The sequence below is a fragment of the Sapajus apella genome, unplaced genomic scaffold (assembly GCF_009761245.1).
Source record: "Sapajus apella isolate SASKATOON/1434 unplaced genomic scaffold, GSC_monkey_1.0 scaffold2, whole genome shotgun sequence".
NCBI lineage: Eukaryota > Metazoa > Chordata > Mammalia > Primates > Cebidae > Sapajus > Sapajus apella.
In genome coordinates, this window is record NW_022436942.1 from 57,578,081 (window position 1) to 57,605,340 (window position 27,260).

At 38.6% G+C, this 27,260-nt stretch overlaps 1 protein-coding gene across 29 annotated transcripts in view; it reads right to left on the reverse strand.

Moving 5' to 3' along the window:
* ANKS1B (ankyrin repeat and sterile alpha motif domain containing 1B) overlaps positions 1 to 27,260 on the reverse strand; it is a 1,261,971-nt gene that overhangs the window by 367,245 nt on the left and 867,466 nt on the right. The window contains exon 1 of one of the 29 annotated variants that reach the window (XM_032285451.1): positions 1,297 to 1,323. The exons of the other annotated variants lie outside the window; for them this stretch is intronic. The gene's annotated coding sequence lies outside the window, so the exon portion shown is untranslated. Of the gene's footprint in view, positions 1 to 1,296; positions 1,324 to 27,260 lie in introns of those variants that run through there. 29 annotated transcript variants of the gene reach the window in all.

Genomic DNA, 27,260 nt, shown 5'->3' on the forward strand with positions numbered 1-27,260 from the left:
AGCTGAGTCTGAGCAGGGGGTGCAGCTGTGGTTGGGGTGGCACCTCTGTCTTACTCTTTTAGCTCCCACTGTGGTGCAGACCCAGTGCTGCAGGAGAGCTATTAGAAGAAGAACATGCCAGAAGTGGAGATGAAAGGAAAACAGTTAGCAGCTGTCCTGTGCCCTTTTGTAATCACAAGGGCACAGGAAAAAAAAAACCATCTTGGGTAGGCTGTACATAATCTTGGCAGGTATCTGAGTGCTGTTCTTCTGTCTAATATGCTGAACATTTCCCAGTGCCTCACAAGAGAAACGTGAGACGTGATTAGGTGAGTTTGGACACCTTGCTTTGAACAGTCTGGGAATATGGTGCCCTTGTATGTACATCAAGTTCTTACAAATGCCCTCTCACCGTAGATGTTGATGCAGAGCTCCAAAAGGAAGGGCTCTTCTGTGGAAGAGGCAGAAAGAATTTGCTCCTGGGTATTTCCAACACAGCCACATATAATGAGGCCGAAAGAAGTACCTAAAAATATTACCAGCCGTTAAGCATTCACTACAGAGCAGGTGCTTTGCCCACCTAATTTACAATCCTTACAGCACTCTTGTAACAAAGATGGTTTTATTTTCATCTTATAGAGGAGGAAACTGAGTCTCAGAGATGTGACACTATTGAGTCAAGTTCACAAGATAAGTATAGGATGGATCTGGGATCTGTGTTTTATTTGGTCAGACTCTGATGCTTACGCTCCCTTCACTACAGAAAAAGAAAGAAATGTTTAATAGGGGACATTTTCTGGATGGTGATTCCGGTCCACAGATATGTAACATTGCCAAGAGTTACTCCCACAACCCTATTTTCACACACACAGGCTTACATCTATATTGACAGGCCATAGGGAGTGACTGCCAGAGTTTCTCCAACACATTGAATTCCACATAAATTATTTATCTTCTGAAAGGTCAAGCGGTTAGTTTTCCTTCTAAACGACCTTCATGTATTCCAGAACCAAACATGTTAATCAAAGTGACCCAGGCTGTTTCCTGCTAAAGCACCAACTAACTTGCCATGTTTCCTGCTGGGAGGCAGGAAATATCAACATGGCATTAGGTTGTTGTGAGAGATTCAGCTCTTCTGCTGTGCCTTATCGAATGACTTGAGTGGTCAACCGGGAAAATGAAGTTCTCAGGGCCAACATCATGTTTGGGTGCCTTTCCTTCAGGTCTGTATCAAAGTCAGATTTAAGAGGGAGGATGTCTAGAAAGGAGTGAAAGCAGCGGATATCTGGGGACAAGCTAAGGACATTTATGTCCCACACTGCACATATTCTGAATCCAAAGAGAAGAGAATGAGTTGCAGTCCCCTGAGAAGGCTATCCAGGCTAAGGAGGCTGTGATGGTGAAGGTGGATAATTCAGCCCTCTGGGAAGTGTAAAGCTGTCAAAAAGGAGACTCATTAATTCACCAAAGATATGGTTGTCTTCAAAGAAAAGACATCCCCAGATTTAAGGATGATTGGGTCTCCTGACACTGAGAACTATGTTCAGAAATAGCCAAACAAAAGGAAAGGAGCAAAGAGGAAGAGAAAGGGAGGGAGGAAAGGAGAGGAAGTGTTTATTTTTAAGGGTGAAGGGAGTAGAATTTCCAGATAAAATACAGAAATTCAAATTTAAGTGGCATCATGTATTTTTATTCACTTAATGTGGCAGCCTTATAGAGGAGATCACTGAAATCTGGAAATGAGCTGGCAGAGTCCAGCCCAGAGCTACCACTGAGGCAGGCATTGTATTCATTCATTTATTCAACATTTATTTGTTCAATGAATATTTTTGAGCATTTATTATGTGCCAGGCACTGGACTGTTGTGAGATACACTGAGATAAGGACAAGGTCCCTCTACTCTTAGAATTTATAGTCCAGTAGGGAAAAAGGGAAACAACTGAATAAAAAATATATAAATAATTATTTAGCAAAGTGTTACTATATACTAGGTATTCACTATATTAGCAGGGACTATTAACTATTATATTAGCAGGGACTATTTGTTTTGTTTGTTGTTCATGATAAATTCTGATGTTAATATACATAATTATTATCATTATTTACAGATAATACTAAGAATTGAAGGCACAGAAAAGCTGATAATTTTTCCAAGGTCATGTGATACAGGTAGTAAAACTGACATAAAGGAAATCAATGGAGTTTTAAAGTAAATGAAACAAAACAAAAAACAAGAGAGATCTGGGTTAGAAAGACTGGTGAGGAAAGCCTCTCTGAGAAAGTGACATGTAATTAAGACCTGAGAGGATTAGAAGGAGCAGCTCGACTGTGAGAACGGCTGTTACAAGGACATTACAGGCAGAAATAACAGCAGGTGCAAAGGCACTGAGGTGAGAAAAAACATGAGGCATGTTCTAGGAACAAACAGAAGCCTACTAAAAACAAAATTTAGTGACTGAGAGGGAAGAAGACCTGTGAGAGAAATGCAGGAAATAAGATAATACAGAGACTTGCAGAATCTGATGAGGACTTTGACTGTATTCCAAGTGCAGTGGGAAACACTGAAGGAAATATACTAATTTGCATTTTCAAATATACTCTGGATTCAGTGTGAAGAATGGATGGAGAAATTGAGAGGTATGAAAGTTGAGCTTAACAACCAAAATTGAAATAACAGTTTAGAAACATAAATAATCTAAAGGAAATGTGATGAAATATGACCTTTTGGGGGACTATGGAAATGGGTCTCACTGGGGGGTCAAGTCTCCAAGCCAAATGCATCTTTTATTTGAATCAAAGAGAAAAGCCATATGGCAAAGATGAAAATGAGAATAATCTTTGATAAAGGTTCTATGTGGATACAACTATAAATAAAGATTTAGCAGTGCCTATGAAAATGAAAATGTTCAGACTCCATGGACCCAGCAATTCTGTTTCTAGGTCGTGGCAGACATTGCTGGGAGGCTGAGTCCTTTTCCCCTCACTACCTCCCACTACAGAGTCTGGATAAGCTAAAGTTCTCAGCTTCCCTTTAAGTGATAGTTGAATATGTGACAGAAATTGTCATTGGGGAACTTCTTTAAAAGCTTTTGCTTTCCTAATTAAAAAGGAAAAAAATCACCTGCTACCCTTCTGTGCCTATGAGAATGGACTCTCCTCAGGACGAGTGGCTAAACTGTTCAGACAAGGTGACAGCAATGGGCTTGCAGTCCTTGGACCTCCAATGATAGATATCTCCATTGGATATCTGGAGGCAAGCAAGCATAAGCCATGGAAGGGTTAGTTCTGCATAAGAAATGTTATTTAAAGCTCTCTCTGCATCTTTTGCATCTAAGTTGCTCTGACTAGTGTTTATCTGCTAGTGAAAATAATGATGGGGACGTGTACCGTGGCATGTAATTAATAGAGGTTATAAGGCAACAGATATTTACTGTTTATTTTAGGCAGACAGGGGTACAGTAACATAAAGAGCAGCAGAGAAGAGACACTAGGAAGAACGAAAGTTATCAGATCCAAGTTGAGGGGTGTGTGTGTGTCAATTATAGCATTGCCTCTTCTCATTTTGACTTAACATTGTGAATTTCTCATAAAAAGATTGCTTGAAGGAATTTCTTTCCTCTGGATTTTGGTTTCTATTAAAAACTAAAACAGATGTAAAATTATCAAAGTGTTCATGGGACTAACAGATTTTAAATTTGGGAGTGTCTTTCAGCTTATAATTGAAGACGACAGGTAGCCAGAGATAGTATAAAATTATGGTTCTAAAGGAAGCACAGTTTTATATAAACCTGGTATTCTACAGGAAAAAAACATTACTCTTGAAATCCAAACACATGATAATCTTAACAGGGCAGAAACAGTAAGAACATTTGGGGGTATGGTAGGTTGGCCTTAGTGTATAGCTCTTCCATGAACTCTTGAGATGTCAGTGCTTTTGTTAGGTCCTTTGCAATGTGGAGTGCCTTTGGTGGGCAGTGAATGGTGATTACTGAAAGAGCTGACTGATAGAATATTCCTGACTTTTCTCCATGTTTTAATTTTCGTTTTGGTCTTGAAAACATTTTTCTTGAGATGTCTTCGGAATAAAAATATTTTTTCCACCTTGAAAACTCTGTTTTGGCTTTTTCAAGTTTAAAATTTGGTGATGGGAAAACTTGCTAGCATCACAACAATGGGATTAAGTGTGAGGAGATGATCACTTTGGGCAGACAGGCAGCAGGCTAACCCAACGAAGGGTTAAACTAAAAGCTGAGCAAAAACTCTACTAGGAAGGGGCCTTTGAACAGTTCTGGGACTGGCTAGGGCCACCATTTGTCCTTAGGTTACATATGAGGGAAAATCTGAATAAGGCCTACAAATATCCTTGTCCTTTGTATATCATCTATACCATGAAGGATATTCTCATTTATTAACTGAATAATATTACTCAACCTGAAAGAAATACAGGGAAAAGAAAAGGAGGGACATCTATTCTCATAATGAATGTAATTAAATGTCCTGTTGCCAAGGTTTTCAAGTTAAAGGTTCTGAGTTTTGTTTCCAGAATATTCAACTGGTACTAAAAGCATCATGAAGTCCCTCATATTTACTAAAATTTGTGCATTATTAAAAGCCAGCACATTCTATCTAGGTTAAAGAGGTGATAAACAGTTACAGAATTTCATGTTTCTTTCTACTTAGTATTATATGTCTTGTTTCCTCTGCTGGACAGCAAACTTCTTGGGAGAAAGGATCATGCCTGAAGCATTTTTGCAACTCCCCTAACATCTGTCTGGTAAGTGTTGAATAAAATAAAAGTTTGAAATAACGAATCTGTAAGTAAACACATGAAGTGTCGATTTATTTAAAAAATTTAAGTCAAAAGATCACTAAGTAAGTTTATAGGAAAATCACTGAAAAGTTTGAGCTGGAAATTCTAATATGCAGGATGCCTGATGTGTTTTCCCTCTCAATTGAAGGAAAGATAAAGATGGAATTGCTGGTACACCATAACACCAAAATGTTCTTAATTTTTTTTTCAGTTTTGCAAATTCTCATGATTTGATTTTCATCCAGGACTGTCAGTTGAGACATCTGATAATCTAAAAGCATTCAGAGAATTAGGATCCCATATGGCTTGAAAATATTTCCTATCCGGCAGGAAAAAGAGAACATACTGTGAAAATAATACTTGTATATCCTTCAATTTATGTGTACAAGGAGTACAAATAAATTTAAATCATTACTCACCATATAATGATTATAATGATCATAAGGACTGATTGTAACAACAAAAATAAAAAGAATATACAGCTCTTCATAATCATGCGACATTATAAAACAGCAGAAGTATACTTCAAATCAATGATAGTAATAGAGTTTTGTTTTGTCTAACAGAAGCAACAGTCATTAGGAATGAGCATGGGATTAGGAGTCCTGGCTTATCGGCAATTAATTCTACAAACCTAAAAAAGTAATTTAACTTCCTTAGGCCTTAATTTTCTCAACTGAGCCATGAGAGGGCTGGACCAGATGTTCCCTTCTAACACAACATCTGTTCTGGAGGTTCTAACAAGGAGTATATCTACTTATACACTCATATTGCCTGAAGAATAATTAATTCTTCTCGCTTTGGGGGAAATGTTATTTTCTTCGGATGAGTGTTCAGTATTGAGAAGTGCACTTACATAATGGTGAGAGAGCAGGGAGAGCTGGGCTTAGTCAGCTAATTTCACCAACAAAATTATTACTGTTACTTTAATTATAACAAAAACAGCTATTCATTGAGAGTTAACTGTGGGCCAGACACTGTGCTTTAATCCTCTGAACAATTCTATAAAATAGACATCACTATTATCATCCCCATTTTACAGATGAGAAAATGGAAGCACAGAGATTCCTAGGAACCTGGCTGAAATCACACAGTAAGTGGCAGAGCTGCTGTGGAAATGAAGGCGGATGTTGGAATCAGATTCCCCTGGCCCCACTCGCCTCCCACAGCTTCAACAAGTGTCTTCTGCATGGAATCGCCACAGGGATCCGATGGATGGAGTCTCTTTCTACCAGTCCAGTCATTTCCATGAACCTTCTTTCCTACAATTTCTACCCAGGGATTGAGGACTATTAATAGAAAGAAAAGGAATTGGGTGTTCCTGGGTTCACCTTACAGCTCTGCACTTTAATAGCAGTGTGACTCAGGACCAGCAACCTTTTTTCTTTGTCTGTACAATGGGGATAATTCTAATGCTTATTTTCTAAGGATGTGGTGACATAATGTTTATAAAGTTGCTTTATAAACTCTAAAGTAAAATTGCTAAAAATAAAAATAAAGCATGCCTGCTAGGAACTACTTTTTTTTTTTTTTTTTTTTTTTTTTTTAGAACATAGCACTGTAAATCTTCTAGTTTCATGTTGTTTTTGCTAGAAATAGTCTATTCTGAAAGAGGCATCATGTGTGATAGAGGAAAATTCAGGGTTTTTTTCCGCGCTCCCCCCACCCCACCCCACCCAGCTTTGCCATTTACTTAGTTTTGTGGCCTTGGGCAAGTCACTTGATCCGGCATCCCACAGGCCCCATGCTCTAGCGGCCCTGCATTTGGGGTTTAATATTCTGCAGTTGCTGTTTTGAAGTTCATCCTAATTTTTTTCTTTGTGTTGGTATGTTTTTTATAAGTGAAGACTGAAGGGACAAAGAAGCATGCGCTGGGCTTAGCTCATGGGAGGTCTTGCTTCCTGCTGCATCTCCAGAATGGGTTCTGCCAGAGACCCTGTTCATTGCTCTCTCTATCCTGGGTCCTGCCCAAACTCCCTTTCTCTGTTGAGTCCTAAAATTACTGCCATCCTCCACTCTTAGCAGGAGTCTGGGTGCTGACAGAGGGAAAGCTTGGGGGAAGCACTCAAGCCCATAGAACCTGGGGCCGAGCATGGCATTGCCCATCCCTGCCCTAACAGGTAGCACTATAGCAAATCAGATGGGTGACCAGTCAGAAGCTATCCCAATCCAGATATTTAAAATCCTTCTGAGGGCATCCCCTGTCTGCCATGGATGGAGGTTAATGGTCACTGGGTAAAAGAGATGCCTGATTAGACTTCCTGGGGCCCTGCTCTATCCAGGCCATTTACCACAGTGTTCATGAGAATCCTAGGAGGAGTCTTTCTGGGAGACTTTCCATTGTGGGTACAAAAGCCTGATCAGAGGATTGTGAGGCAAAAGGGGTGAAGACAATGAATGTAGACTACTGTTTTGAGAAATCTGAATGAGTAAGGGAGGAGAAAATGTGCAGCATAGGTGGAGAAGGAATGGGAACACAGGAAGTTGCTTTATTTTCTTCTTCTTCTTTTTTTTTTTTTCACTCATAAGAATAGGAGGAGTGTCCTGGATAGAGCAGGGCCCCGGGAAGGGTAGTGGGGGCCTGGCAGTGGGGCACCTATGCCCTACACAGGAGGCAGGGTCCAAGATGCCTGAGTGGGGCTGTACTCTCACTACGAGTGTCTTATGCCTTGGAATGCTCCTTTGGCTGGCTCCATGCTTGGTGCATTCTCCCTCCTTCTAACCTTCCTGGGTTGGGCCTGTGTTTGTCTTTTTTTTTTTTTTTGACTAGCTCAAGGCATCCTTCAGGTAAGAAACACAAAATATAAGCTGGGAAATCTGGTGATTCTTCATAGGATTTAAATGCTTTAATATTTGCATCTAAAAGTAGCATAGCACAATATAAAAATGAATGACAAAATTCATGCTAAAAACATAAAATTTTAATTTTTCTTTACACAGAACATTAAATAGTAAATAAAAAACACCATGACAAGTCTAAAGAGAGACTACAAAATGAAGGGGAAAAGTTTGTATGTATTTTTAATGGCAGTCTTTCCCTGCCTTTTGAATAGGGGGACCCACATTTTTATTTGCATTGAGCTCCACACATTATGTAGCTGGCTCTACTCCCAGGATATAAGATTTGCATAATCACCTGGTCCTTGCCTCACTTCACAGGTATATTTGCAGCAGTTCTGCTTGCAGTTGGTAAGCTCAGTTAAGGAACATGGTTGGACTGACTCAAGAATAGCTTAGCATCCAATTACCTGTGGCTTTATCTTTACCTTTCCAAGCAAGTAGAAAAGGAGAAATGAGAGCCATTCCCTTGGGAACTACTGAGGTCATTTAACCCTAACAAGGATGACACTTTGCTAGATGTTAATTAGAGATAATTTCCATTTTTAGTTTTAGATCTAGAAGTTGCCTTGAAAATTATGAGGGCAACAGGAAACACCAAACTTGCCTAGACTTCTAGGGCTTCTTTATTCATTCACTTACTCATTCACCTATTCATTCATTCCCTCCTTCACTCACACTGTCATTTCACAACATTTGCTGAAGTGCTACCATGCTGCCTACACTTAAGTACTGAAAATTCAAAAGTGATTGAGACAGTCTTTTTCCTAAAGAAGCTCAAAGTCATTGGAGGAGGGTAAGGTGGAGGTGGGATCAGAAGACACATAAAGAGATTGTTATTATTATTTTGAGACAGAGCCTTGCTCTGTCAACTGGGCTGGAGTGCGGTGGAGTAATCTTGATTCACTGCAACCTCCACCTTCCAGGTTCCAGCGATTCTCCTGCCTCAGCCTCCAGAATAGCTGGGATTACAGGCACATGCCACCACACCCAGCTAAATTTTGTATTTTTAAAGGTGGGGTTTCATCATGTTGGCCAGGCTGCTTTCAAACTCCTGACCTCAAGTGATCTACCACCCTCAGCCTCCTAAAGTGCTAGGATTACAGGCGTGAGCCACTGTGCCTGGCCAAAGAGACTATTTTTTTTTTTATGCAATAAGTAAGCCTATATGGAGAAAAGATTCCTGAAGTACACAGATACGGATCAGGAAACACAATTTGGGAAGGGGAACATCTCTGCTATCTGCTAAGTGATGAGGAAAAGTTAACCGGAATACAGACAATGGTTGAAGCAAGGGAGAAAAGGCACTGCATGGATCAGTTACAATGTGAACAAAGGCACTGAGAAAAGAAACAGTACAGTGAGAGTGAAAACCAGCAAACAGTTTACAGGTAACCAGGTGGAAGAAACAGGGAGGGAAAGACCAGGTAGCAGGCCTTGTAAGTGATGATGTGAAGTGGGCTTCATCCTGTGGTCTGGGCAGTTGGCAAATTGTTTTATGCCTGGGAGGGAGTTGGCTGGATTTACAATGTAGAGAGCACAGTCCAGTGGCTATCTGAAGCGGGGATTTGAAGGGCTAAAACTGGAGGTTGGAAGCCCATTTAAAGAGCTCTTGCAGCCATGATGCAAGAGACAGTGAAGGTTTGGACTAGGACAGCAGCAGCAGGAATGGCGATGTATTAAATAATCTACAGAGTCAAAATTGACTGGACTTGATTATTGATTAAATGTAGGTATTGGTGGAAGACAAACGTTAAGAATAATTGTCAGCTCTCTTGTTCGGGTAACTGAGGTTAAGGAGTCAGGTAAGAAATAGACTTTTGGAGGAGGTAGAGGGTTGAAGGTACAGCATTTTTTTGTTTGTTTGTTTTTGTTTTTTTTGAGATGGAGTCTCACTCTATTACCCAGGCTGGAGTGTAGTGGCATGATCTTAGCTCACTGCAACCTCCATCTCCCGAGTTCAAGTGACTCTTGTGTCCCAGCCTCCTGAATAGCTAGGATTACAGATGTGAGCCACCATGCCTAGCTAATTTTTGTGTTTTTAGTAGAGACAGGGTTTCACCACGTTGTCCAGGCTGGTCTTGAACTCCTGATCTCAGGTGATTCACCCACCTCAGTCTTACAAGGTGTTGGGATTATAGGCATGAGCCACTGCACCCAGCTTTGAGGTGCAGGGTTCTGTTTGGAACTTGCTTAGAGGCCTATGGAACTGGAAGGAGGGGATTTTAGCAGACAGTGAGAGAAGGCTGAAGTTTGGGGAGCAGTTCAGGCTAACAGTGTAGATTTGGGGATGATCAGGACTGAGGTGGCAGTTGTATGAAATGGATAAATGCACCACTGAGAAGAATGGAGAAAAGCCATGAGAGAAGGAAGGAAAAGATGAAGGTGATGAAGAGAAGAGGAAGAGTGTGTTGTCTCAGATGCCAAGAGGGTAATGAGTTCATGAATAAGGGTATGAACCAACTGTTAAATATGGCAGAGAAGTCTTAACAGAAGTGGAAAAGGTCCCATGGTTTGGTAAAATACAGCAGCTCATGAGAATCCTAGGAGGAATCTTTCTGGGAGACTTTCCATTGTGGGTACAAAAGCCTGATCAGAGGATTGTGAGGCAAAAGGGGTGAAGACACTGAATGTAGACTACTGTTTTGAGAAATCTGAATGAGTAAGGGAGGAGAAAATGTGCAGCATAGGTGGAGAAGGAATGGGAACACAGGAAGTTGCTTTATTTTCTTCTTTTCTTTTTTTCCACTCATAAGAATAGGAGGTGACTGGGCACAGTGGCTCATGCCCATATTCCCAGCACTTTGGGAGGCTAAGGCAGGCAGGCTGCTTGAGCCCATGACTTCAAGACCAGCCTGGGTAACATAGGAAAACTCCATCTCTATAAAAAATACAAAAATTAGCTGGTTATAGCGGCATGCACCTGTAGTCCCAGTTACTCAGGGGACTGAGGTGGGAGCATCATTTGAGCCTGGGAGGCAGAGGTTGCAGTGAACTGTTAGCATACCATTGCACTCCAGGCTGGGCGACAGAGCAAGATCCTGTCTCAAAAAATGAAAAACATAAAAAGAATTGGAGATACTTGGCCAGTGATGGTGGTACACACTGTAGGCGTGGCCACTTGGGAGACTGAGATAAGTGGGAAAATTCCTTGAGGTCAGGTGGTTGAGGCTGCAGTGAGCTATGATCACGTCAATGCACCTAAACCTGGGTGACAGGGTGAAACCCAGTCTCTTAAAACAATAATTTTTTTTTAAAGGAGACACTTAAGCAAGTTTGCAGATAGCAGGTAAAACACTAGTGGAGAGAGAAGTTGGATGCATAGGAGAGGGAAAGAAAAACTGCCGGAGGTAGGAAGGGTAGGTCTTGAGTGAGATAAAGGGCCTGAGAGAAGGAGGCAAGGATGGGTGAGGTGTAGAATCCTTACTCCTGAAGCCCTTCACTGCTACTTCTGCTCTCCTTGGCACGCGACAATTCCTTAAGCTGAGGTCAGTGCCATTGTGTCAAATCCTGAAACTGAGCAGCAAAACTGCTGGAAAAGGTTGAGTAACTGTGCTGATAAATCTCTGCAGGCTGTAAGTATGGATGGCCTGCACTTAGCATAGCAATTCTCTTTCTTGGGGATTCCTATAAAAACTCCCTCATAACAATTTCCCAAGTCTCCAGTCTTACCTTGACATTCCTCAGTCTTACACAATTCCTTGCTATTTTTAGTTTGAGGTTACCTGTCATGAACTCCTTCGACATCTCTCCTTCTATCTTGATTTATGTACTCTCCTTGATCTCATTTTTTCCTGCAATATTAAAAATTCTACTGATCTTTCAAGGTCCAACTCAACTGATATCCCTTATCTATGTCTTGCTTTCATCTTACATATACATTTTTAAATTATTTGATGTCTTTTATGTTATCTTATAAGCTGCTTTAAATACTTTTTAGAACAAGGAAGGGATTCAATCAACCTATCAATCGTCATGATGCCTTTTCTTATCTCATCTTCTTTTCATCTTCTTTATCTCTTTAACTTATTTTTATATCATTCCTCTACGAAACAAACCCCTTAAGGGCAAGTAAATGTTTTTGGGCCTGCTCTAGCATGACAATGCATTATACATAATACCTACCTACTGCAATTAGTAAACTGTAAGCTCCTGGAGGACAAGGATTTAGAAGCTAGCTAGCTAGCTAGAGATGAATACATATGCAGAAATATGTTTACATTATCTAAAGTATACTAATTAATCTAATACTTACTATATACTTGCTAGCAAACGAGGATATATAAAGATAAATAAAACAAAACACAGTGTCTGTCTTCTAAGGGTGCAAATTCAGTGTGGCAATCAGAGAATGAGAGGGTTTGAATGACATGCTGATAAAATTGGACTGTATTCTGCAAGAAGCCTAGATGCCCTCAAAACTTAGGGCAGAGGATATTAATAGATAAGTGTTTTGAAAAGATAATGCTCATAGCAGGATGAAGGATGAATTTGAAAAGAATGAGACTGGGGGCAGATAGATCTATGAGGAGGCTTTTGCAGTAGTGTAGGTGACAGATAATAAAGATCAAGTGAGGGCAAGTTGGGTACAGATGAGATATTGAGTGTACATCTGTGTATGTGTATGTCGGGGGGGTGAGGTTGTGGTGAGCAAGAATAAGTGTCCAGAAGTTATTTGCTAATCTCACTTTTTAAAAGACATTAAATAGTAAATAGTAGTAATGACTACAACTTATTATGCATTGTGTAACCCATTCCTCTAGATTGGCCTTAGGCAATATTGAGGTCTGTTCTATTTCACCACTTAAAATTCTCTAGGCCCTATTTTGGTACTTTATTCTACGTGATCAGCTATTTGTTTTTCTCTCATTACTTCAGGCCTCAAGTTTTGAGCGTCCTATGAGCCCATATATCCTTCAGAGCTAGACAATGTGCATAGGCATGTTTTGCACTTTTCATGGTGCTCGGTAGAGGGTTAGGCAAATAGTGAGTGCTAAATAAATGCTTGTGGAATTGAATGGTATTACCTGGAGTTCCGTGAAAGTTGTACATTCTCCTTTGGAATGCCATTCTCTATACCTGGAATTCTTCCTCTCTCTCTTTACCTCCTCTGACCACTGTCTCTTTATTTCACTTTGACCTTTCTAGTTTTGTTTATCACTTCCTCTGGGAGTTGTTGCTCGATGCCCCTGCACTGGGTTATAAGCTTTTGCTAAGTAGTCCACAGAATCACCCACTTATGTGTTTCTCTGCCAGCTCAATAAAGACAGACTAGACTGCCTTTCAGTAATGTGTTCAGTATTTTATCCCCAGGTTGAGCATAGCACTGCCATATAGTAGACGTTCAGTAAATTTTTGTTAAATGAACATGGTTTTGTGTGGTTTTATTTGTAAATTTGAACATTTTGAAATTTGAATCTTCAAATAGCTGGACATGATGTGCTAGATCCATCCAGAGGAAAGAAATAATGGGAGACCATCTAGAAAAGTATTTTGTTCTTTATGCTATTAAACTCAGTAGAAATTAGTTATTGTATATTTTTTGAGGACTTTTATACAATTAACACTCTGGAGAACAGGAAGACAGTTCGAATTTCACCTTCTTATCCTGCCCCCAAAGAGCATGCAAAATATTTTGCTTGGGTACCCATTTTTTTGGGGGTACCCATTTTTTCATGTGTACACATGAAAGCATCAAGTGTACACATGTAGCATCTTCAGTTGGTAAGTTCCCGTGGTGCAGGAACAGTAAACATCTCAGAATTAGAAAGCAAAAGTGACGGCAAAAACACGACAAAATCAGAAAGCCAGATTCTACTTCAGAGAGTCTTAGAGGGTGTAGCTTTAGTGTTTTGCAGACAACCCAATGTCACAGGCAACACTAATTCCCTTGCTCTGGGGCATTTATTAAAATCACACAACAAAATTTTCCTTCCTACTGCCTGGTACCATATTATGCAGTAGAGACAGAAGGGTTAAGAAAATCAGGCATAGTTCTTGTTCTCATGTAGTTTATAGTTAAGGAGTGAGAGAACTGGTGGTGACCTGATTTTGAAGAGGTTGATTCAGGTCAAGACCCAATTTTGGAACTGGTCTTCAACAAGATGAGTAGTTTCTAGGAATATATCTCTGCACAAACAAATACATACCCCTTAGACAGTCTGTGACATGGAATGAGAAACCCTCCCTGACAGATCTTTTACTAGGGGTCTCTGCAAAGGCTCAGCCCTCTACTTCAGTACAAATGCTCATTGGTACAATCTGAGGATGATTTTTTCCAACCGGCACTAGGAGATCAATTGCTACTGACAGCCTAATGTGCAAGATAAAGAAATTTCCCATTATTCTAGTATCTTTACAGCCAAAGTTTACTTTAGCATCATCAGCTAACATCGTGGTATAGTGGAAAAAATTTTGGAATAGCTAAAAAACCACATATTAGAAGTTCTTATAGCTGAGATACCACTATATGCTTCTTGCTAAAATCCAGAGTTAGGACAAGGGTCAGAGGATCCTTGTCCTACACTTGAGTGGCCTACAGCCATGTATTCTTCTAAATCATGTTTTGGATTTTGTCTTGACAGATAATGTTTTAAGACTGCTAAGCCTGTGTACTCATGCAACAGAAATAGTATGTGTGATAAAGTTGGGCAAGAAGTGCCTTTAAAGTCGTCAGTTTCTAAAAGTATCTTTTTTTAACGGGCACCTAATAGTTACACCTACGTATGGGATATATGTGATATCTTGAAACAAGCATACAAAGTGTAATGATCAAATCAGTATTCATCACCTCAAGCATTTATCATTCCTTTGTGTAAGAAACACTCCAATTCTACTCTTTGTGTTATTTTGGAATACACAGGATATTGTTAACCATAGTTGCCTTATTTGCTACAAAAAGTTGTCTTTTAAGTTGTCTTAAAATTTGGTTACTAATTGATAACACTAGTCAGAATCATGATATATATTTTGTAGAATATTTTTTCATTCAATTTACAGTTACAATACCTCACAGAATAATAAAGGCTGACAGGTTAAGTGTCTTGGCCCTATCTTGAGAATAAACGGAGCAAGCACTGTGGTCCAGATGTCTACTCTTGTTGCAATGTTTCCCTTCCCTACTCCATTACACCACAATGATGATGAACGATGGGTGCTGCAGCTGAAGTAATTAAAGTAAACTCAGGATATGAAAAAAATTAATTTAGTAAAAATACATAATATAAAATACATAAATTTTAATACTAAAGTAAGATATAGTATTAATATAGTAAATACAGTAATATATAATGGACAGTGACCTCATCACCCCACTTTTACACCTGCCTCTCAGGAACCAGTTTTTTTATTTTTGAAGTGGAGCAGGTACACCCTCACTCTTTGGGTCATGGTGTCCTGTAGAAGTGATGAGAATGGGAAACTGATACACTCCTGCACAGAGAAGCCAATCTGAATGCAAGATGATTAATTAGAAACCTCCACCATGCTGCCTCAGACTTATAAATGAAGCACAATTTAAAATGTTAGATAGTCATACTCAACAGCCTGTAACATAACAACGACTGTCTTTGGGGTATCTATTTCTATAAAAAGAAAAACTGGCATTCCTTTTTGGAACATAAGACCAAAGTAGAGGATAATGAAAACAGAAATGCCTTATGCAATCTTAATAATTTTTATACTCAGAGGATTCAGTGGAAACTAGTAAGTATAAAAGATTAGCCTTGCATCAAGATCATGCTATGCAGAAATTGCCAAGCCTGGGATGCAAATTCACTCACTTGAGTGAGTTGTAACACAACTCACTTGTAGGTTAGCCACAATTTTCTTGCAATTCAGTTCCTTCCTCTGTCAGGCTGCAATAATGAGATGAACTTCTACAAGTACTCACAGAAAGACATAGGGAGGTCTGAGTAGATAAATAACATAGCTTACGTGGAGAACAGAAGTGCTACAGGAAGAGAGAAATAAACACACAAAATAATTTAAAAAGATTTTTTAAAACCATAGACACATTAAACTTATCTCAATCTTTAAAATCCAGGATATCTATATCTTTGTGTATTTCTGACAGAAACTTTCCCTGGGCCTCCCAAGAAGAATATAAAGAATGGGTTCATTTTCTTACAGATTAAGAGATGTGAGGCTTAAATAACTTTATCCTGATAACATAGCTGCATTATTACAAGAGCAGCATCTTTAATCCTTAGGCCCTCTACTCCAGTCATTTTTTTCCGGTGAACCATCATAGTAGGTGGTAACAGTGAAAGAGGTACAGAAGATTTAGCTTGTGAAATTAAGCCGGAATGACAGAAAATGCACTTTGTGCAAACTTCCATGCAGTTATCACAATGCATTTTAGCCAGTGGTTTAGTTCTCTGTCTCTCCAACTAGACTGTGTACCTTGAGGACAGAAACCATCTGTCCACTTAATGCCCTCAGTAGTTAGCACAGTAACTAACATATAGTCTTCAATTAATATTTGAAGAATGTATAAATGAATGACTAAAAGCATGAATGGATCTGGAAAAGTTGCCCTCAGGGATTGGAGCCCTGAAGAAAGAATGGGGTTCATAAATAACGTTCAGCAATCGTGGTCACTGAGTTGGGTATTAACATTAGTGAAAATAACAGAGACAGTAAAACCAGTCATAAACAGAAAAAGAAGGTAGTGTTTGTTCTGTTTTGTTTCACAAAAGGTTGACAACTTTAATTATGAACACAGGATTTGAGCTAAAAAGAGAAAAGATTAGAAGGTAGGTGACTAAAGAAATAGTTGCCAAGAAAAAGTACGAAACAGAGTTTAGACCGGAGAAAGGGACATAGAAACAATTGTAAAGGTGTTTGACAGAACAATGGAAAAAGAAAAGAAAAAGCCTTCAGTAGGACACTTTATGGGCAAAATAGGGTTCTTCTTTAGGGCATTTCAGAAGTCGAGAGAGCAAAGGTGAGAACTCAGGAGACACAGAATGGACAAAAGAGAAGGAGAGGTGAGATACATGGTACTGACCACTCACAGGGAAGGGGCAAGGGAAATAAAGGGCCTCGAAGAAGTCATAGCTGTCATGGAGCAGGAAATACCTCCTGCCATGCAGGTGGAATTAAAGCTTCAATGTGAACTGCTGATCTGACCTCAGCTTCTTTTTCTTCTCACTCTGATACCTGCCCTCAAGGTTGCTCCCTGGCTGGCCAGGGAACTCACACTGAGCTGTAGAATGGTCCCGAGCTCTGGACCTTTGTGTACTATAATTCAACCATCAGCACTTGCCCATCTTCTGTCTTATTCTCTCAGGATGCCTGTTTTTATGAGATGACAGAGGAAGCTAATTGGTTCATCAAGTAAAGCAATTCCTATTGCAGGCTTACCTGGCTACTGGTTACCTCGCCTATTACATATAACAGCAGTGCAGTAAACATAAAGGAAATGAATGGGTAAGATTTCATTGCGTGACAGGCCCTGAGCTAGATGCAGCAGAATATGGTGGAACAGGACACTGGCTTTGGAGACAGACATACCCAAGACAGAGGTCTGGTCTATAATTTCCTAGCTACAGGCTTGAGGAAGTTATCTCCTAGGGTTCTTGGATTATTCATCTGTAAGAATGAAGAATAATTTCTTCACCCTCAATTTTCTCCTCTATAAACAAGAGATAATGTTGCCCACTTTGCAGGGTTCAAATACATATAAGTGATAGAAATGTTATTACTAGTTATTCATTTATCCCCACTTTAAAAAGAAAAAGCTGAGGCACGGAGATGAAAGATGTGACTAAGTTCACCCAGCTGGGAAATTCTAGAGCTGGCATTTAAATCTAGCATTTGTCTTCATGCATTTAACTAACATACTACATCATTTTAACCGATACACTAAAGCATCATTAGATGCTTCCATCCACAGCCCCTTACGTTGGGGAAACTCTTTGATATTCACCAGTCTCATTTGACTCTCACAGCACCTCTGTGCAGTACTATCATCTTGCTTTAAGACGTGGAAAGGGAAGCCCAGAGAAGGTAACTGTGGCCAAAACTCAACATAGGCCCAGAGAAAGGAATATCAGCCAAAACTCAAAGAGCTAATTAGTGACAAAACTTGAAATTAGATGTAGGGTTTATGACCACAGATATAAATATAAGAAAGAAAGCCAACTCCGGGCCTGGAGTAGATGCCCACATCTTTATAGTTATCTAGGTGGTGTTTCTGCATTGCTTTTAAAATTCTCTGATAGCAAAGTTGAAACCTGGCTAGGTGTTGTCAGATAGGTGAGAAACTGCAAGTGAAAGCATGAGTTCAATAAGTGGATTTTAACTCCTAACTTCAGGAGTACTGGTCAATTATCTCTTACTGAGTGGTGTTATCAGTGCATGGTAAAATAAATCAAATTTTTAAGAAGGTGCAAAATTGCCACTATAAAATGAGATAAGCCTACTGCAGTTGGGAATAAATTCTATCATAGAAATACATCCTGCCTGATATCAGAGGAGCCAAGAAACCATGCCAAGAGTTTCTTGGATGAAAACTGACATTTTCTGCTATGGAGACAGAAGTGGTAGTACTGATTGGAGAATTATATTATGAAGAGTTCTAAAATATTTATCATCATTCTAGGTCATTTGTTCATTTACCCTTTTAATGCTCATTTCTTTTGTGCCACTAGGTCGAGCTTAAAAGCAAAGAATAAAAATTCACTTTGTTTTTATATATTAATATGAAGCAGGAAGTTTCTCTATTTCTTGGTTTAAAAAATAAAAGCATTTCTGAGAAATATTAGAACACGAAGTGTTCTTTCAGAAATATGCCTTTTGTCATTAATAAGGATGCTGGATGTATCTGAGTATGTTATGAATTTTTACTTTTTAGTTTGATAACTTCCTGTAACTTGAAGTATTTCAAGAAGAAAAAACTGATAAAAACTCTTAAAATTGCCATTGCTGCACTGTATTGATTAACTCATTATGTTTCTTTCTCGACTTGGCTGCATTTCCTCCAGACTGCCTTTTCTGCTCTCCATTCTCATTAAGATGGCCTTCCTCGGTGCTCCAGGAGCATTTTGCACAAACCACCATCCATCACTGCCCTTATCACACTGCACTGAAGCTATCTGCCCGCACATCTGTGCCCCTTGGAAGGCGATCAGGACAATAACCATGTCTTATATCCACCTGGTGTCCTCAGCACCTGGCATGGAGCCAGAACTCAGCAAACTTTTACCAAACCACACTGAATTTTAAAATGACAACCTGATATAGAATGGCAGAATGCTCCTTCTACCTCCATGAAATTCACTTTCCAGTTGAACAATTATATTAAAAATTCCATTTTCTAATGGTATCAGAGAACCGCAAAGTTAAAGAAACAGCGAGTCTTATTTCCAGATCAGAACTTATTTCCCAGGTCCTCACTATTTGGCTTATATAATATTAAAAGGTATTTTTAAGAGTATAATTTCTATTTCTCAGGCTTGAAGGATACTTTTGTTAGTGTCCTCATAGCTTTCTATTTTGGCTCTGCATCCAAAGAAATGAAAGAGGCTTGACTCAGCTGCCGCTTAATACTGCACAAGCCTGAGAGAGAAGACGATTATATAAGCTAATGTATATTTTAAGGTTTTTTTTTTTTTCATAGCCAATACCTAAATGCCACCTTCCAACCTCATGAAAGTGCTGAACCCCAGTGTGTGGGAAAGCGAGGTCCCCTACTCAGCTCCATATTCCTTATAAGTATAAAAAATAAAAGCAGTTGATTAAGGGTTAGCAATTTTCTTTTCTTTACACGTACTTGTAATTCATTTAATGCAGGAAGTGGGCTGAGTTTTCTTGTTCTTTCCAATTCAACTGTCAGGGAGCTTTCTTGCCAGCCTGCTATGGTTACCATAGCAACAAGGCGATGGTGGCAGTAATATGATCTCATATGCCTTGTGTCAATAGCATCAGATCATCATGCTTGAGGATAATTTTGACAATAAGCTTCAGTTATAGATTCAGGATGTATTAACATTTGATTGATTTACCAGAAGTACTGAGCAATTACAGCCCTGAACTAATAAAAGGAAGTTCACAAAGGTTAGCATTTTTCCCTAGGTGACATATTATATGGTATTGTGAAATTTGTAAAGTGCTTTCATATAATATATCTACTTTAATTTTCATTGGGCAGTACAGATATAATTATCACCATTTTATAGAATAGGAAATAAAGGCCCATGCAATGTGCTTGTGTAAGATGGCAAAACAACTCCACGTGGAGCTGAGACTTCAACTTGGAGGCTTCTGGCATCAGCATCACACTTTCCTTACATCCATGTTAAGAATTCATGGATATTAACAAAATGTTCTTAGATGCATAGGTTAGACCCTGGAATGTCTGAATTAAAATAATTTAAACGTATCTGTGATAAAGAACTACTAGGTTGAGAATATTAGTCTTTTATATTTAGGTGATGCTTCAAACATTTTATATCTCTCATTACAACCTCCTTTCCTGAGGCTTTTCTGATACTAGATGCATAAACAGATGCTTCATCTCCTTCTCCCATTGATAGTAGTCTTGTATTTTTTTTTTTGTGATTAGTGGCATTTATTTTTCTATTGTGAGCTCCTTGAAAGTAGGGATCATATTATTCATTCTTGGCAGGTCCCTGTTCCTGGCATAGTATGTACGGTGGGTGTGTTATGTATCAGGTACTATAAATAATATATACTAGGTACATAACAGATACACCATAAATACTTGTCCCTTGTTAAACTGAACTCGTTTGACACCCATAAACCCCATGAGGTAAGAACAGCTGGCATTATGATCCACTATTTTAATAACATGTAAATACAGGTCATGTACGTATCATAAGCAATTTAGTTTTTCCTACCCCTAGCCATGTGTTCTTTCCATGTCATCCTGTTTGCTTTATTCTTTTGTTGTTTCTCTTTCATTCATTTATTCATCAAACTTTTATTGGTTGCTCCTTCCACGTCAAGCATTGCTATATATAATGGGATAAAAAGATAAATAAGACACCATCCTCACCACCAAAGGGCTCACAGATAATTTTCTGCCAAGTAGTAAAATAAAATCTTATATGGAACTTCGAGTATGCATTATATTATTTCCCAACTTTATTGGCTCTTTAAAATGTATCTTGAGAATACGTTTCAAGTCTCTCTTTAATGCAGCGTTTTAGAACTGGATAAGCCTTGAGCCATCGCCAATACAGGGTGATACTAATTCTGCGCCTTCAGTTTTTTTCTTGGATATAAAATCAGCATTTCCAACTTCCCACAGAATCCCTAAACTTAACGTGTCCTAAATGAAACTCAGTATCTGACCTGAACGAATGGGAAGTGGCAGAAAGAGGCAGATGGTTAGGGTGAGAAAACAGACTCTGCCATTTGATATGACCTTGGGTCAGTTACAACATCTTCTTCATTAGTAGCTGGCACAAAACACAGTGTTCAAAATACTTCTTAAATGTATTAATTAATGAATAAATTGTCAAAGAGGATAAAAAATGATAACATAAAATAGGGATACCTGAAGCATTGTTAGCATTAGGTATTCAATAAATATATTTTAAAGAGTGGAATAAACATATACAATTTGATCCCCTTTCCTGAAACATATTAAACTGCTAAGACAAAACTTCTAAATTATCTTTATGTCTCTTTCCACATATAGAATCAGGTTTATTTCATCTCTGCAATGTCTTGGACTTCTGCCTTTCTCTTCATCCAATATGATGATTTGACCCAGCCCCCACCCTTTCACTAGTAGACTCTCAGAGAAGGTCCTTGACTGAGCTTCCTTTCTTTCCAAGGTCTCCCATTCCATGTTATTGGTGAAACTCTTATTTTTAAAGCATAACTAAGAGTGTATAAAGCATAACTAAGAGTGTATAACTCTTCTGGGCAGAGATTTTGTATTGATTTGTATATTCTAATTAAGAAACTTTTTAGAATGGCAATCAAGATCCCCTGAAAGGTGATCTTTAGTTATAACTATAGCCATTCCTTTCCATATACTGTTAGCTTTCCAGTCCCCTACACACACTTTTGGATTTTAAAGCTTTCTTCCTTTATTCCTAGTCAGTGGAGCAATAACAGCTTTGTAATACTTTCGCACAACACATTGCAATTTGTAAGGAACTCACACATGTATATAATGAAACTTCGTGATAACCTCAGAGTAGGCAGATATTATCATTTTCATTTCACCAATTAGAAAATTGAAAATTAGAGAGTTAAATAATACAGAGTTTCATAAATGTTATGAGAATTCTATTGGAAAATATTTCTGTCTATGTTGCTTGTTTAACCATGGAATACTTAAATCAAAATCTTTAAATTAACAACTGTGACTTCAAAATGCTAATGATTGACATTTGTTCAGCTCTTTAGGCCCAGGGGCTAATAATGATGCTTTTCTTCGGCATAGCAAAGAAACTATCAACAGAGTAAATGGTCAACCTACAGAATGAAAGAAAATATTTGCAAAGTATGCATCTGACAGAGATCTAATATAGAGCATCTATAAAGAATTTTAACAGTCTGGGCATGGTGGCTTACGCTTGTAATCCAAGCACTTTGGGAGTCCGAGATGGATGCATCACTTGAGGTCAGGAGCTCGAGACTCTGGCCAACATAGTGAAGCCCCATCTCTACTAAAAATGCAAAAATTAGCTGGGCATCAACGCGTGCGCCTGTAATATCAGCTACTCAGGAGGCTGAGGCAGGAGAATTGCTTGAATCTGGGAGGCAGAGGTTGTGGTGAGCTGAGATCACACCACTACACTCCAGCCTTGGTGACAGAGTGAGACTCTGTCTCAAAAAAAAAAGAGAGAGAGAGAGAGAACTTAAACAAATTCACAAGAAATGAACCACAAGAAATAAACAAATAACTCAATTGAAAAGTGGGCAAAGGACATGAACAGATACTTTTCTAAAGAAGGCATACATGTAGCCAAGAATCACATAAAAAAAGTTCATAATCACTGATCATTAGAGAAAATGCAAATCAAAACCACAATAAGGTACCATCTCACACCAATCAAAATGGCCATTATTAAAAAGTAAAAATATAACAGATGATAGTGAGGTTGCAGAGAAAAGGCAGCACTTATACACTGTTGGTGGGAGTGTAAATTTGTTCAACCATTGTGGAAAGCAGTATGGCAATTCCTTAAAGAGCTAAAAGCAGAACTACCATTTGACTCAGCAATCCCATTACTTGGTATATACCCAGAGGAATATAAATCATTCTCCCATAAAGACACATGCATATGATGTTTATTGCAGCAGTATTTACAATAGCAAAAACGTGGAATCAATCTAAATGCCTACCAATGACAGACTGAATAAAGAAAATGTGGTACATATACACCACGGAATACTATGCAGCCACAGAAAAGAACAAGATCATGTCTTTTGTGGGAACATGATGGAGTTGGAGGTCATTATCCTTGCAAGCTAATGCAGGAACAGAAAACCAAATCCTGCATGTTCTCATTTGAAAGTGGGAGCTACATTATGAGAACTCATGAATACAAAGAGAACAACAGACACTAGGGCCTCCTTGAGGGTGGAAGGTGGGAGGAGAAAGAGGAGCAGAAAAAATAACTATTGGGTACTAGGCTTAGTACCTGGGTGGCAAAATAATCTGTACAACAAACCTTCATGACATGAGTTTACCTATGTAACAAACCTGCACATGTACCCCTTAACATAAAATAAAAGTTAAAACAAAATGAGGTACCTGGCTAGGTGCAGTGGCTCACATCTGTAATCCCAGCACTTTGGGAGGCCAAGGCAGGATCATTTGAGGGATGGAGTTTGAGATCAGCCTGACCAAGATGGTGAAATCCCATCTCTACTAAAAAATACAAAATTAGCTAGGTGTTGTGGCACATGTCTGTAATCCCAGCTACTTGGGAGGCTGAGGCAGGAGAATTGTTTGAACCCAGGAGGTAGAGGTTGCAGCTAGCCAAGATTATAGCATTGCACTCCAGCCTGGGTAACAAGAGTGAAACTCCATCTCAAAAAAAGAAAAAAAAAAATGATGCTCTTAAACTAGATTGCCTGAGTGAAATCCTGGCTGCACTATTTCCTAGCTGTGTGGCCTTGGACAGATTACTTAATCTCTTTGTCCTTCAATTTCCTCATCATTAAACTGGGGATACCAATAGTTTTTGTTGTGTAGAATTGTTGGAAGGACTGAGTGAATTTTATGTAGGTGGAGTGCTAGAATAATATCTGACACATAGCAAGCACTCCTAAATGTTGCTGCTCTTAAAGATACAACCTAAAAACTTCTTTGGCTATTCCTTGGTCTGAGAAGGAAAATCAGTTGCTTCCTCACTGAAGTTACTTTGTGTCTTCTATACAGGGTACACTAAAGCTGCATCAGAGTGTTGGTTCAGGATAGATTCAGAATATCTGAATTTGCTTATTAGGGCCAGTCACTGAGTTTCTCTAAACCTCATTCTTCATCTGAAAATACCTGGATAATAACAGCATTTACACTATGGGATTATGGTGGTTATTTTACTATGTACATATAAGGTGTCTAGTGCTTGGTATGGAGTAACTACTCAGTAAAATTTAGCGACTACTGTTACATAAATGTTTCACCCATTATATTTTGATCTTCTTGGGTTAGAATCTGTCTTTTGTTATCTTTATGCCTATCTTTGTTGCTTCTACACAGTAGATTTTTAAAAATAAACATTTAAATACAAAAGATTTTTGCTTAGGATTGTCTTGGCTATACGGGCTCATTTTGGGTTCCATATGAAATTTAAAGTACCTTTTTCTAATTCTGTGAAGAAAGCCAATGGTAGCTTGACGGGGATAGCATTTAATCTGTAAGTTACTTTGGGCAGTATGGCCATTTTCACAATATTGATTCTTCCTATCCATGAGCATGGAATGTTTTTCTATTTGTTTGTATCCTCTATTATTTCCTTGAGCAGTGGTTTGTAGTTCTCCTTGAAGAGGTCCTTCACATCCCTTGTAAATTGTATTCCTTGGTATTTTATTCTCTTTGTAGCAATTGTAAATGGGAGTTTACTCATGAATTGGCTCTCTGTTTGTCTATTATTGGTACATAGGAATGCTTGTGATTTTTGCACATTGATTTTGGATCCTGAGATTTTGCTGAAGTTGTTTATCAGCTCAAGGAGATTTTGGGCTGAAATGATGGGGTTTTCTAAATATACAATCATGTCATCTGCAAACAGAGACAATTTGACTTCCTTTATTTCTATTTGAATACTCTTTACTTCTTTCTCTTGTCTGATTGCCCTGGCCAGAACTTCTAATACTATGTTGAATAGGAGTGGTGAGAGAGGGCATCCTTGTCTTGTGCTGATTTTCAAAGGGAATGCTTCCAGCTTTTGCCCATTCAGTATGATACTGGCTGTGGGTTTGTCATAAAAAGCTATTACTTTGAGATACATTCCATCAATACCTAGTTTACTGAGAGTTTTTAGCATGAGGAGGTGCTGAATTTTATCCAAGGCCTTTTCTGTATGTATTCAGAAAATCATATGGTTTTTGTCATTGGTTCTGTTTATGGGATGGGTTACATTTATTGATTTGTGTATGTTGAACCAACCTTTCATCCCAGGGATGAAGCTGACTTGATTGTGGTGGATAAGCTTTTTGATCTGCTGCTGGATTCGGTTTGCTAGTATTTTATTGAGGATTTTCGCATTGATGTTCATCAGGGGTACTGGCCTATAGTTTTCTTTGTGTGTGTGTGTGTGTCTTTGCCAGGTTTTGGTATCAGAATGATGCTGGCATCATAAAATGAGTTGGGGAGGAGTCCCTCTCTTTCAATTGTTTGGAATAGTTTTAGAGGGAATGGTAGCAGCTCTTCTTTGTATTTCTGGTAGAATTCAGCTGTGAATCCATCTGGTCCTGGGCTTTTTTTTGGTTGGTAGGTTATTAATTACTGCCTCAATATCAGAACTTGTTATTGGCCTATTTAGGGATTTGACTTCTTCCTGGTTTAGTTTTGAGAAGGTGTATGCATCCAGGAATTTATCCATTTCTTTTAGATTTTCTAGTTTATTTGCATAGAGGTGTTTATAGTATTCTCTGATGGTAGCTTGTATTTCTGTGGGATCAGTGGTAATATTCCCTTTATCATTCATTTAAATACAAAAGATTTTTAAATAGAAATGACTTAAGTAGCAAGATAAACAGCCTTTGCGGAGAAAATCCCAAACTCTAAGTGGATAGATGCTGGGACTAAATGCAAACACACTAAATTCTAGAAAGAGTTCAATTTGACAATATCTATTCTTATTACAAAATATTGATCCAGTGGTTGTTGGAAAAATATGAATATAACATATAATAAATTGAATTTTGATTCTAAAAATCCTATTATCTTGGCCACAAAAGAAGCGAGTATATAAATGACTTTATAACACTAAAAAGTTTTAAAATTTTATTCTGTACATTGGCATATCTCAGAAAGAAATGGCATTGGTTATACTGCATACGAGAACATTTTAATGCAGTATAATCTTTTATTATGCAGCTTTATATGGCACCTTTTCCTGAAAGAGTGACTGTACAGCGCCTGGTGTTCTAAATCCAGTAGCTAACTCAAATCTTTTCACTTTCATAAAGAGGTTTTGGGAATGCAGTTAATATTCCATTTACCAAATTAAAATCTAATATTATGTGCTGCACTGCTATGAGCCCACCCACCCACCACACTGCAGATAAGGTTCTATTCATATGTTCAAATTAAGTACTATGCATATTTCTAGTTCACTATCAAAAGTAACTGCACATATACACAAAGAAAGGATACAAGAAAATGAATGAGCAATCAAGAATGACTGCAGGCAACTTAAACAATACAAGATCAGACATTTCTGACAAATATTTGATTTGAGATTCACTGATCTTCTACAGAACTCCAGGACTGGCAGGAGTAATGAATTTTCCTGAGCTTCTCTTATGTATGTCCAGAAGTATTGGATCAGTTTTTAGTCTTCGGATAACAACAATGGCAGCAAAAAATTAACAGCAACCAACATCTACTAAGTTTACTTCGCAACAGCACTCAGGCAGAACTTCTGCTTCAGTAGGCTGAATAAGAGCCCCCAAAGGTATCAGATCCTAATCCCTAGAACCTGTATATGACATCATTTTAGGAGACAGGATCTTTGCAATTGTGATTAAGTGAAGGATCCTGAGATGGGGAGATTACCATGGATTAGCTGGATGGGCCCTAAATATAAATACATGTATCTTATAAAGTAGAGGCAAAGGGAGCTTTGGCAGACAAAAGAGGAGGAGGCATTGTGGCCACAGAGGCAGAGACTGGAGTGATGTGGGCACAAATCAAGGTATGCTGACAGCCACCAGAAGCTAAAAGAGGTAAAGAACATATTATCCTCTAGAGTTTCTGGAGGGAATGAGGCCCTGCTGACACCTTGATTTTGCCCACATGTGAACTCCTGGTCTCCAAAACTTGGAGAGAAAAAAATGTTGTTTTATGCCAGCAAGTTCATGGTAATTTCTTATAGCAGCCATGGGAAACTAAATTAAGCATCCAACCATTGAACTAATATACTAATATATTGCTGAACTTTGGTTCATTCCTCCAGAAGCCTCCCAAATTCTT